Source organism: Lutra lutra, chromosome 4 (genome assembly GCF_902655055.1).
Source record: "Lutra lutra chromosome 4, mLutLut1.2, whole genome shotgun sequence".
Classification (NCBI taxonomy): Eukaryota; Metazoa; Chordata; class Mammalia; order Carnivora; family Mustelidae; genus Lutra; species Lutra lutra.
In genome coordinates, this window is record NC_062281.1 from 47,573,534 (window position 1) to 47,587,280 (window position 13,747).

At 33.5% G+C, this 13,747-nt stretch overlaps 1 long non-coding RNA gene across 1 annotated transcript; it reads right to left on the reverse strand.

Annotated features, from left to right (window-relative positions):
* Window positions 1-1,068: 1,068 nt before the first annotated feature.
* LOC125097108 (uncharacterized) lies at window positions 1,069-13,324 on the reverse strand. Its single transcript, XR_007126497.1, has 3 exons — window positions 13,239-13,324; window positions 11,644-11,711; window positions 1,069-1,518 (listed from the first exon to the last, which is right to left on the reverse strand). It is a non-coding gene; the product is annotated as an uncharacterized LOC125097108 (long non-coding RNA).
* Window positions 13,325-13,747: the final 423 nt, after the last annotated feature.

Below are 13,747 nucleotides of genomic sequence, written 5' to 3' on the forward strand. Positions count from 1 at the left end.
TAGAAGAGAGTACTGCTAGCCAAATAATTATACAAAAGAATGATGTAAGCACCATAAGATAAGCATACATTTAGTAATTATGAACTGGTTAGGGGGCAGAAAGCAAGGGTCTGCACATCAGGATTCATAGGAAACAAAATCATAGGTGGCTGGATGAGGAAGGAATGATGTTGGGTTTTTTAAAATTCTTTAAAAGAAGTATTTATGGAACTATTTTATTGAGTATCTGCTATTCACTGGTTGTTTTGCAACAGGAATTTAAATACACATCTCATTGAACTCATTTGATTCTCATAGCAAATATGTGATATGGAAATTATTGAATCCTTATTCCAACTCATTATTTCTACTCATCAAAAAAAAAGAAAAAAAGGTTAAGGGATTTGGTGGTTAGATGCTGAGTTTAGAACCTAGATCAGCTCCAAATGAAAGGTTACTTAGTGAGCATCTAAAGGGTAAAGAGTTAGAAATGGTATTGGAGTGAAGCAGATGGATAAATGGCCACTAGGTGGAAAAGATCTAAGAAGTAGAGTTTGGTCTTTTGGGCTGGAGTATCATGAAATGATTAAATGTGTCTGAATGCAAGTCCATTTGCTGTTTCAGATGTGGTATAATAGAAGCTCCAGTAGTGATGTAGACACATCTTGTTAGCAGATGAAACTGTCTCCTTTATTAGCAGAGGCTGTTGAAAGAGTTTTACATGCTATACTAATAATAAATAAAACCATGACATGATTATGCCTGAGCCTGGGATGAGAAGGCTTCATGTCTTTGCATGACCATCAACTCGGTTAAATAATCCTTTGGATTCCTCTATGAGTCTGAATTAGTATTTCTGACTTCTCATCTGAATCCAGAGATTTTTAGAATCATTCAGTTATCTTGACAAAGTCTCAGAAGCTGGACAAGATAGAAATAAAAAGTAGCTTAATGAGTATTTAGAAAAAGAAAGGTTTCTAGACATAATACTCCACCAAGACTTTGGATGAGCCATGAATAAACACAGGGAATCACCACAGTCACATGTAAATTTTTTTAATAGTACTTAAAAAAGTGTAATTTCCTGTTTACTTGTCCATATCCCCTCTATCAAACCATAACTTCCTTGAGAGTAGCCTCTGCATGTAACACACTCTGCATTTTAATCCAGCATTTGCACAGTTTGGCACATAAGAGGTTCTTGATGAATATTGAATAAGTAACCAGTGTAGTTTATGCGAACAATAGTTTGACCTTCTAGAGGCATCTGGATAGACATCTTTAGGGAGATTTTTTTTTCTGCTGCTCATGTTTTTATCAATTACATGAATTTCATATAATTTGTTAAATAAATTTAAAGCTAAGTAAAATTATAATGACTGAATTTGGTTTTGTACAAAAATGTTTTCGAGCATTTGCTCTTTGCCAGGAAGTTTTCTGTTTGGTTGTGATGTATCAGTGCAAAAACAGACCTAAACCCCTGGTCTTATATTGCCTGAAGTCGAAGATAATTTATTTTCCTCTTCTGCATTTTCATACCTGTAAATCCCAGGAGAAAAAAAATTGTACAATAGTTAGATTTCATAATCATCAAATGAATCTGCATAAAATATGTAGTTATTTGTATTTGTGCCCAAGCCCACCTTCAACCAAAATAATTTGATTCTCACTGAACCAACCAAAATACAGCATCAAGAGTATTTTAAATGGCATTAATGGACCCACTAACCACATTATGCCTTCCATTTTAATCATATTTTTATATAAAAAATTACTGAACAATATATAATGTAGGATTTCATCTGAAACCATTGTTTTGAGACCTTCTTCAACACATTCTCAAGCTACGGCATTTTTAAAACCTAGTTGAAAAAACTTGCATGTTTGAGACAGAATTTTAATTTAAGTGCAAATGACTGATGAATTAAATGTCATAAAATACTTAAACATGTAACATTTTCTGTTCTTTGATGGCTTGGAACACCAAAACATTTGGAAGAGAGGTATAGTTATTTTGACAATATACCTCCACATATGGAAAGGGCATTTTATAGCATTGCAGTCTTTAAAAATGTTACTGTTTAATCACATCCACCTTGTACTTCAAGTAAAAAGGTAAGAAAACATGTCCAATGCTTCCATTGAGGACAAAACTGAAGATAATGAGTGAAAAAGCTATTTTCCTGTCACTCTACCCAGTCTATATGGTAACATGTGAATAGATTTCCCCACCAGGAATTCCTTTTTCTGTCACAGCTTATTTAAATACAACGATGTTTAAAATGAAACAAAGAAACAATGCTATTTCATCATTTTGAAAAATTTTAGCTCATGCATCTGTAAGTATAGAGAATACTTTAGTAGAGCCATGTCAAATAATCTTTCTCCCTAGCATCTTATATCTTTAAAATTGATCACTACAAATACTCTGGAAGGTCTCTAATGTTTCATTCAATCCTTTGCAAAAATTGTGGTGAAGTAAGAGGTGAAGGATTTAGATGATGTAAAATGGAGCCTGGCACCTATTGACGGGACCCCTCCAAAATCCAATAATTAATGTCAACATCATCAAGTAATCTGCACTGGAAGACTGGTACAGCATTTTAACTTCTAAATACAAAAAACAAAGAATAGAGTATACTATATTCATGCCCATTCACATGAACATGCAAAAAATATAACAAATTTACATCCTAAGATATTTAATTCTTTCACAGATATCTACACATGTGACTTCTATTTTATTTTTCTTTTTTTTTTTAAAGATTTTATTTATTTATTTGACAGAGAGAGATCACAAGCAGGCAGAGAGGCAGGCAGAGAGACAGGAGGAAGCAGGCTCCCTGCTGAGCAGAGAGCCCGATGCGGGACTCGATCCCAGGACTCCGAGATCATGACCTGAGCCGAAGGCAGCGGCTTAACCCACTGAGCCACCCAGGCGCCCCTATTTTATTTTTCTTATTTTGTCTTCTCTTTCTCTGTTATCTGGCATAAATACAAAAAGAGCAGAACAGCCTGAAGATCCAGAACAACACTGTCTGCTTTGGAGGCAAAGCGCAGATTACCTGGGTCAAATAATTTACTTCCTGAATTGACTCAATCTATCAAAAATAAATTGATACTGGAAGGGTAAATAGAAGAAAAGACATTTAACAGCTTATAATGCATTTTTAGCTGTTCAAGGGCAAAATGACATATAAGACTTCCCAGGTTCTCAATTAAACCTTTTCTGAAGATTGATATCATTAAAAACAATAGGACTAATATTAATACCTTTAATAATTTACCATTTGTATTTGAAATTCTGAATGCATAAAAGAAGTGTACTATTTTTTGGTCACATTTAAATTAAATGTGTGATTCTCTTTTTCATAAGACTGTGTACCATATGAAATATTTTTGTGTGATGAAAAATTACTATAGATAACTATTTTATGTTAATTCACAAATAATTTGTAAAATGTGAAATATTTTAAAATCTGTATTTTGTAATTATAATTTTAATACTTTCAATTTGCCTACATAAGAAACTAACAAATTTAAGATTGTTGAATAACAAAAAGTACAGAATGCAGATATCTAAATATTTCAGAATAGCATTTTTTTAAAGTTAGATGTTATTGTAAGAGCACAGTTTTAAGGAGTTACATTGTCTAATGTTGTATGTAATATTAATCATACACAAGTAAAATGCTTCATTTCTAAAGTCAAATGCATGCAATGGAAATACAAGGTTTTAGTCCACCATAAAGTATTGTATTCTTCCACTTGTAGCTTTCTTAGCTTCAACAGAAAATCGTAAATAATAAGACACCAAAAGTTAAGATAAAGGGGCTGATTATTTGGATATTTAGTGATTTTCAGAAGCCATATAAAATGTAAACACTGATTTTTAAAGCTCTGTATATTTCTTGGAGTTTGGCTTTTTAGAAATAGCAAGAATCTATTTTCCTAGATTGTCATACAGAACTACAGGTCTATAGGGAAAAGAGTTTTAGAGAGACTAGAAATTTTCCTGCATAATAATGAATTTTAGGAATTATCTTTCAGGAGCGATCACCTTGACTCTTTACTACCTCTTCCTGAACAAATAAATTGCTTCATGATAATCCCTGTACAGAATATAAGTTACATTTTGTATAGATCAGTTGATATTGCATATCTTTATCCATATACATACAACTCATTAGTTTGATATTTATATATGTATAATATATATTATACATACATAAATATTTATAATATATAATATATAAATATTTATATTTATAAATATATAATATATATTAATATATATTAATTAACAAAGGCTAACCTAGCTAGGAAAGCTGTCCTGAATATGTGTAGGCATTTTAGATTATTCTCTGCCTTTTATCCCAGGGTTAAACACCACTGAGGAGGTTCAACTCCTATTTTGAAAGGATTCAAAAATTTTATTAAAAATGGCGTCTCTGAACAGTTTCACATCTGTCATTGCTGACAGTCTACTTCTTGGTACCAAATGCTGTTATGCCATGGTGGCAACAGGGAACTGATTGGTAGACATGCAGACAAGAAGCTAAGAGAAGAGGGCTAAGCTAAGAGGAGAAGAACACTATCAGCATCTCTGCAAGGTTATTATTTGGCCACATACCTATCTGGTGTATTTTCCTGAAGTCTTTCAGTTTGAGTCTGTAGTAGGAGAGTTTTTCTCTGTGCTACCCTAAGATTCTGAAGATAATAATAGCAGCTTTTATCCATGGGCCTCAGAAAACTAAGCAAACTGAAGGATTTAGGAAAAAAGAGAATCAAAATTTTATTTTAAAGATTTTATTTATTTATTTGACAGACAAAGATCACAAGTAGGCAGAGAAGCAGGCAGACAGAGAGGAGGAAGCAGGCTCCCTGCTGAGCAGAGAGCCTGATGCAGAGCTCAATTCCAGGACCCTGGGATCATGACCTGAACTGAAGGCAGAGGGTTTAACCCACTGAGCCATCCAGGCGCCAGAGAATCCAAATTTTAAAATGCTATATATTCTTTAAAGATTTTATTTATTTGAGAGAGGGTGTGTGCTGCAAGGGTTGGGGGAGGTGCAGACTCCACACTGAGCAGGGAGTGCCAGGCAGGGCATTGAAAGCCAGGATCCTGAGATGATGACCTGAGTCAAAGTCAGACAATCAACCAACAGAGCCACCCAGGCACCCCTAAAATGTTATATTATTTACAACTTTTTTTCTTAATGTTTTCTTAGTGAGTCTGGCCTATAATATCATTAAGGAAAAATGAACAAAAGACCCTGAACATAGTGTTTTAAAGAGAAAGCCAATAGTTATGATCGAATGCTAGTAGAGTACATTTATAAAATACATTTAGGTATGTGAGACCTCCATAGAATTTCAAAAATTACTAATGGATTCATATATTTCTAAGTATTTCTTTGATATTTAACTTACATTGTGTTTTCATGATAGCATTATATAACTATTTTCCTGATCTTTCAAAAAAGACTGGCTAGATAACATATATCAAATGTATACTTTTTAATCATCTGTGTATGATGTGTACTTTCTACTTTAGCTGATATACATGGGTTTTTAAAAGTCAAATAGTTTCTAGTACTCAATAACTTACCAACAAGTTGAGGATAACAGTTACTGAAATTAGTAAACATGATAGTATTGTAACTAATAGCACTATGTACTTATTCAACTACGGAATAGGGCAATAAAAATAAAGCATGGCATGATAATTTAGTAAGCTTCAATCTTATAGATTGTTGTAATAAGGAAATATATGGCAAATGTAGGGTTCAGTGTGTACCTATGCAAATAATTATAGCTTTATAATAACATAAGGCACTCTAGTGCGTTACACTATAATGAACAACTTTATAATATAAAGCACATAGGCACTTTTATGTTTATGTATAATTAATATAAATTGTCTCAGGCCTCTCAACAATAAGTAATTTTATGAAAATAAATTACTGTGAAATAAATGAATATGTGAATGAATGATGCATATCTACCAGACATTCCCAGGCCTAACTTCCAGTGACTGAGGGAATGGAGGTTACATATATACCATATCTAAAAACAAATTTAAATTTACACAATGACAGTATACTCAGAAATATAAAAGTGAGGGGTTGGGTCCAGATAGTGGATGAGGCACATTCTCCTAACTTTCACCCTGAAAATTTGACATTTCAGACAATAAATATTTTCTAAAGGAATAGCACCAGCCATAGAGATTGAAAGAAAATGTCATTGGTCTGTTAGAATGTTGTTTAGAAATAAGGTAACTACCAAAGAGTTGAAGAGTGTTGCCTCTGAGAGAAAAACAATATAGAATTGAGAACTTGTGTTTTCTTTTTCTTCTGATGTTTTTTATTGTAGCAAACTTATTTATTTTTCAACTGTGTGGCTCTATATTTAACAAAAATAAAACATCTTAAAATAATAATAATAATAATAATACTTCTAAAGATTACCCAAAAGAAAAATGGGTAAAAGACCCAACAGGCACTTGAGAATAAAGGATACCTGAGTGACTGATAAATATACAAAAAGATGTTCAAAAGCATTAGTAATCATCTAGGAAATACAATTTGAGCACATAATACTCTGTAGAATGGCTAACAAAAAGAATGACAAGACATAACCAAACGTTGAGAACAATGAATTTACACACACAGTGATGACTATAAATTGGTACCACCACTTTGGAAAACTATTGGCAGTGTCTCTTAAAACTGAACATACGCATGACCTAACCATACCTGTCCTGTGCATATGCCTACCAGAAATATAATTCATTCATGTTGGAAAAAAGTCAAGCTCTGGGATGTTTATGGCAGCACTACTAATCACAGCTCATAATTGTATATTATTAAATGGCAACTAAAAGTACAATGACTGAATGCATTCTGATATATTTATGCAACAAATGTGCAACAAGGAAAATGAGTTATAATTACATGCTACCATAACATGGTTGAATTTCACAAACTTAAAGAGGAAGAATCCAATCACAAAAGATATATACTATAAGATTCCGGTTATGTAAACACCACAATTAATATATGGTGTTGTAATTCAAGTTTGTAATTGGTTTCCATTTAGGAGGCTGTGACTTGATTGGAAGCCTGTGTGGGGTTTTGGGGATGTGCTGGAAGAATCCAGTCTCTTTGATTTGGATGCTGGTTGTGTGGGTGTGTTCAGTTTGTGGAAATCCATCAAATTATGATCAGAGCTCTTTTTTTTATATAAATTGTTAGATTTAAAGATAGAGTTCAAAATAAGTAAACAATGAAAAAGGAACATTTCCTAGAGCTGGAGAAATGTATAAATCTTCAGACTGAAAAATCCAACTCATTGACAAGTAGGCTGAATGCTCATTTGAGTTGAGATCTGAATGACAAGAAGTTGGTTTTATGAATTCTGGAGAAAGAGCTTTTCAGTCAGAAATAGCAAGTTCAAGGTCACCATGTATGTTTTGAGCAACAGAAATTAGGACATGATGGAATGTGAGAGAGAGTGCTCAGAGGGCAATCAGATTGTGAAAGATGTGTTGTTTGTTTTGGACCACGTTATGGAGTTTGGATTATATTTAACAGGAGGGTTTTATGCAAAGTAGTAACATAAACTGATTTACATTTCTAAAAGCCCACTTTGGCTATTCAGCAGAGAATGCATGGGGGATTGAAGCTGGGGATCATTTAGGAAGCTATTATGGTAGTCTCTGTGGAAAAAAATGATAATGGCTTGAACATGGGTTTTAGCAATGGAAATGAGCAGAAATGGATTGAATCTGGAGATATGTTGGTAGTAAAAATGCTAAGATTTGCTTATGATACTTCAGGTAAGATAAATAGTTCACTCAAGAATTATTCGCAATGTTTGTTTTGAGTAGTGTGTGGATGATGGTACTGTTTACTGAGTTGGATTGTACAGACATATCAACAATTTAGAATGTCGAAGAGCAAGACTTCATTTTGTTTATGTTAAGTTCAAGACCTCCAAATGGACACTTTCAGATGCCTACTTAAATGCTCTGTAGAACAATCAGTTCTTTACAGCTGTGAAAAAAATCAGCCATGCTTATACAAAAATTTCGTCCTGTGAAATAACTTTACTTTTTTAAAGAGGGACAATTGCCTTTCCCAAAATATTTGCTTCCTTCAGAGGAGTCTCTATAGCATGTAATCAGTTTTTTGGTTTTTTTTTTACTCATCTGTGTTCTTTTCTTTCTTTTTTTTTTTTTTTAAAGATTTTTATTTATTTTTTTAATGAGAGAGAGAGAGAGAGTACAATTAGGCAGAGCGGCAGGCAGAGGGAGAGAGAGAGGCTCTCTGCTGAACAAGGAGCAGGATGCAGGACGTGATTCCAGGACCTTGGGATCATGACCTGAGCTGAAGACAACCTCTTAACCGACTGAGCCACCCAGGTGCCCCTCATCTATGTTCTTAATATCAATTGATTGAGCATGGTGTTGGCATCCACAGTAGCTTCAGTGTATCACTAAGTAGGTATAAATATAATTTGTTTGCTTCAAATCTCTCTTTCCTTAGGAGAAGTTTGCTTGAATCCTCCTATAGATATTTCTTTTATTAGCTTCCCAATTAATCCTCTGATCTACATAAACATAACTGAAACCAAAGTAAACAAACTGTGGGCCTAGGAAAGCATACCTGGTGACTCATCCCACAAACCACTGCTGTGGCTGCAGAATTCTCTACAACAATCCAGGAATCTCTTTCAAATTTCTAGATAAATGAATAATCCTTTAAGTAAAATAATTTGGTGTCTCTAAAGATGTTAGTTCTCGTTGGAAGGCAACAACATTTCTGTCTGTACATTTGTCTTTGCAACATTAAATATGCAATTAGATTATTCAAATAGTAATTCAATCGGTGTAGCAAAAATCAGCCAAAACTAACTGGCTATTGGTTATTTTATTCTATGCATTCGTTTTTTCAACAATCCTTTTCAGAGCTGTTATTATTTAAATGTGGAAAGGATAAGACATGATTATATTTTGCACATTGTTAGTCATGGTTTAATGTATAATTTTATTTTCAAAGAAAACATACATGGCAGAGGTAGTAAAGTAAGATAAGAATTAAGACATAGCCTGACTTCTATATTTACTTAAGTCTAAAACATTCCATAAGGCATGGTAGAAGAAGATAGGTAAATATGCAACAATTTATGAAGAAGCTTGTATGTTATAATAAAGAGTTTACACACACACACACACACACACACACACACACACAATTTTTTGTTTGTTTGTTTTTATGAAAATTTCCCTTTCTAGTCCATTTTGTTAGCCTTCTGTTTCTATAGTTTAACCAAACTAGCAGAGCTAAGTAGGAAGTGGTAAAGGATGCCAAATAGACTTTGAAATCTCCAAGTAACATTTTGAGGAATAGAATTGCCTCCTCTTAGAAGCAGTTGCTGTTGTGCCTGGAGATTCTATTACAATATAACCTGAATTTGAACTTCTAATGTCTATTTTAAACATAAAACATATTAGAATCACTTGGGTGTGTTCTTCAAACAAGGTAATAAAATAATTCTAATATGTAATTGTTTTGAGAAAGAAACTTTTTCTTTCTCAATAAACCAAATCTTTGGGAAGCTTAAATAGTTGGACCACAAGACTCTAATGAAGTCACCTCTATCCATCTGCTGACCAGTAAAGTACATAGGAGGAAATGAACTAACCTCCTCTAAGCCAGTTTTTGAAAATTCTAAACTTGTCATGTGTTGGAAAATGCCACATTCTGCTTGAGGTTATCAGAGTGCATCAGTTTGCAGACATGGTTTTATTAAAAATTAGGAGGCCCTATGATGTATTCTGTTATCATGTCTAAACATCCTGGCTGCTACTCTATATCAGATTCCCATGAAAGTACAGAAAACTAAATGATAGATAACTATGGGGCTTATTTTATTTTGAACAGAAAAATTCAATTTCTGAGAAGTACATTTGAGGACGTTGTTCTTGACAAATATACAAATTAAAGATAGAAAATAAGCAATATATGTGGTAATTTAATTTATTACTTTGCAAGGTACCTCTGATACATCTCAAGGAAAGGAAATTATCTTAATGTGTATAATATGATGTCAGGCTGGTTCTTATCTGATTTTGGTAAAGCCTAGAGAGAGCAAGGAGAAACATAGACTAGATTTATATGGATTAGGGACAGAATTACAGAAGGTATTAAGGGGTAAGTTGCATATCTAATTAGTTTTATCTTTCTTAATTATTTGTGAATATTAATGAAAATGTATTATGTAACTCTCTAATATTAAAATCTTAGGACTTTATATTTTCTATGTACTGAAGTGTTAGTGGGTTCTGTGCATTATTATCTCAAGCTCTATTAACCTCTGGCTCACTATATACATTTTTGGCTATATTTCCAGTTCAAATTACGTAAATTGTATTGTTTCTGAGGAGAAGTCATGATTTCAGTTTCTCTGGATATATTTTCCCTTTTAAGTAGCTTTAATAAATCTTTGTTTAAGTTCAAGAACTTTGTTTTAAATCATCAAGATATATACTGGTATCAATTTCTACACTTCATGGGCACAGAAGATTTTCTTTCTTTCTTTCTTTCTTTTTTTTTTGTCAATCCATATTTTATTTTTTCATTTTTTATTTTTTCAGTGTTCCAAGATCATTATTGAGGCACCACACCCAGTGCTCCATGCAATACCTGCCCTCCTTAATACCCACCACCAGTCTCAACTAGCCCCTATCCCCTCCTACTTCAAAACCCTCAGTTTGTTTCTCAGAGTCCACAGTCTCTCATGGTTATTGGTTTAAGAGACTTCCCTGATTTCTGGGCATGGAAATATTATCTTAAGAGATTTAAGGTCTGTAAAACTTTGTGTCTTATTGAAATAATCCTGCTCATCACAGCAAACAGATATTGTTTTTATCTGTTTATTTGGGCTCATGGTTTTTCTGGGTGCATTCAGTTGGCTAATGGACCAAATTTGAGGCCAGGTCTACATACATAAAATGCAAAGAGAAAGAAGGATCCAGATGGCATGTGCAAAACTTTATCCACATGGGTATGTTCTGTTTAGAACAAAAGTTTCTTGGAGAATTTATGTAGTTCAGCTTTGAATTTTTAATTCTTAAGATAATACATGACACATGGAAAGCAAGTAGTAAATATTTCAGGAGTGAATTATAACATGATTATTTGAATTAATTAATTTATTGATTTATAAACTTATCAGTGCCACAGAACACAAAGAAGTCAAATATCTCCTTTGTCCATGCTTTTCTATTGGCATTTTCTTACCCTAGTCTTGTATTTCCCTTGGTTCTGCTATAACTTTGTGGATTTATTTAGTTATTACTCTTCACTTTTTACAAATGGTAAAACCGAGGCTAAGGGGAAGGAAATGATATACCCATGGAGAGATAACAAGTAAACAATGAAACAGATTAAAATGCAATATTCTCTCTTTCAAATATAATCTTTTCACTATATCCTACTACATTGAAACTTTATACCTGTAAAATGAATATATACAATATATGAACATATATAACTAATACACACTCATTTTATAGGTAATTATATATATATAATTACGTGATTTTTTATATATATATGTATATATAATTACATATATATATGGGTATATACATACCTTTGCTCTCTCACAGGTAAGAGCCAAATGTGTCAATAAATATTAATATGCTTTGACTGTTAGGAACCCTATAAAAAAAAGGGAGAGTGATGTTATAATTATCTCCCACCTCTGTATTCTGATATGTGAGGTTACCCCCCCCAGGTTGTATTTTTTTTCTATCTTAGTCTATTATAATTTTTGCATCATTTAAGAAAACACTAGATGCCGTATGATCTTTAGCTTCAATGCAAAAAACTCTCTGAACATAAAAACCAACTCTAGTCATTTCCTCATCTTATTTCCAAAATTATGGTACTGATTTCTTTTATCATGTGCCATTTGTTTCTTTTTAACACATGTAGGGTCTTAGAAGACAGAGAAAAAACACTTCTTACAGATCCATGCTCCTCATCCAGTCTGGTCTAGCTTTGAAAATAACAAGTGTTCATAAGTAGGTGCTCCTCAAGACAGTTTTAAAAGACTCAGTAACAGGCGCCCAGCTAGCTCAGTCGGTAGAGCATGAGACTCTTAAAAGACTCAGTAACATAGCTTTTCATATTTTCTATTAAGAAGAAACATAGTGTTTACTCAGTTGTATAGTTTCTTTTTTTTTTTCTTTATTTTGAAGCAAAGAGCAAAGCAGCTGCAACAGCCACAGAGCTCAGTGCTTTTTAAAATAGATTGTAAATCTGAGCTAGTATTGAGCATTTTTATGCCCAGTAAAAACTTCCGTTCTTCAAAAAGTTCTCAGGTAAACATAATAGGCACATCACAGAAATATAGTATTGCTTTGGACTGTTTCATATCATCTTCACCAACTTTTTCTGAGCAACTAATTGTGTACACTGTTGTATTACCTGGTATCACAGAGAACTACACATACCCAGATCCAGCTTTGCAGGAGTTGGAACAACTCTGAAACCTACTCACCAAAGAAGATTGATTCTGGTAACTTGTTAAAATCTTACAGATAGGAGTTCTAGAATCTTATGATGTTAGTGCTGGAATATTCTCTTTGCAATTCTAATAAGTCTTGGCTAGAGCCCCAAGATAAATTTCTCCTGTTTAAATTATGAAATCTCCTTATTTTGCATTAAAATTTGCCCAGACATATTTCCCAGCATCCTCTGTTTCACTATTAACTCAAGTAGGACTAAAATCCTGGAAGATGCTATTGTACGACTAAAGACAATACAGTGCTGCTTTGGGGAAGAAGTGGCAAGGGTGCTATGTTTTTTTTAACACTTCTTTAGCCAATAAAAATGTCTACTGGGCCAAAGGGATGAATTCTTCCCTGAGGAGAAACAATATACCACAGATATTCTATAGTCCTGTTTTGGTGCTAAGGAAAATGCCTCCATAAAACTAACTCTACAGGCCTCTCAAATTAGAGATGCCATCAGCCATTACATTAATACCAGCACACTTTAACTTAATGAAATGCATTTCCTGCTGTTATCACAAAGTGCACTTGAGAGAAGCAATATAATATTAATACAAATGGTGCCACAGGCAGAAATGCCTTGTTCATTGATTTAAAAAGTAACTATGTTCTTTACATCCATAAACATGTATCAGTACCAAATTCAATTTAGTTTCTCACTAGCACTCACACACGTATACTCCTTTCCTCTACTTTCATATCCTGTCTCACAGAGTGATTTGGCAGATAATCTGTGTTCCATAGGAAACATGGATTGCATCTGTGAGGTCTTGGAATCAACATTTTGTTGATGGATCACTGAGAGGAACCAGGTGATGTCACAACAGGACTGGGATTATGACTCAAAACTGATAAGTAGTGTGTAGGCTTGAATTCTGTTCATGTATATTCACATACACTAAGGGTTATTATGGATCCTTACAATTCATTTTTTAATAACGCAAAGCCCTTATGTCAAGGAATCTTGCAATTTGCAGATTACTAGAGCACCAGCCCAAAGTGCCATTGCAACGTGATAGGAGCTGTCATATGCTTCTAGAGGAGATGCTGCATGAATGTTAGATTTTATGCATCTCCTGAAATCCATGTATGACTGAACCATTGAGGCTACACAAAAGAGAGAGCTTGAGCAGATTATGGGGAGCAAAATCTGGGAAAACTTTAGAGTTTCCAGTTAAG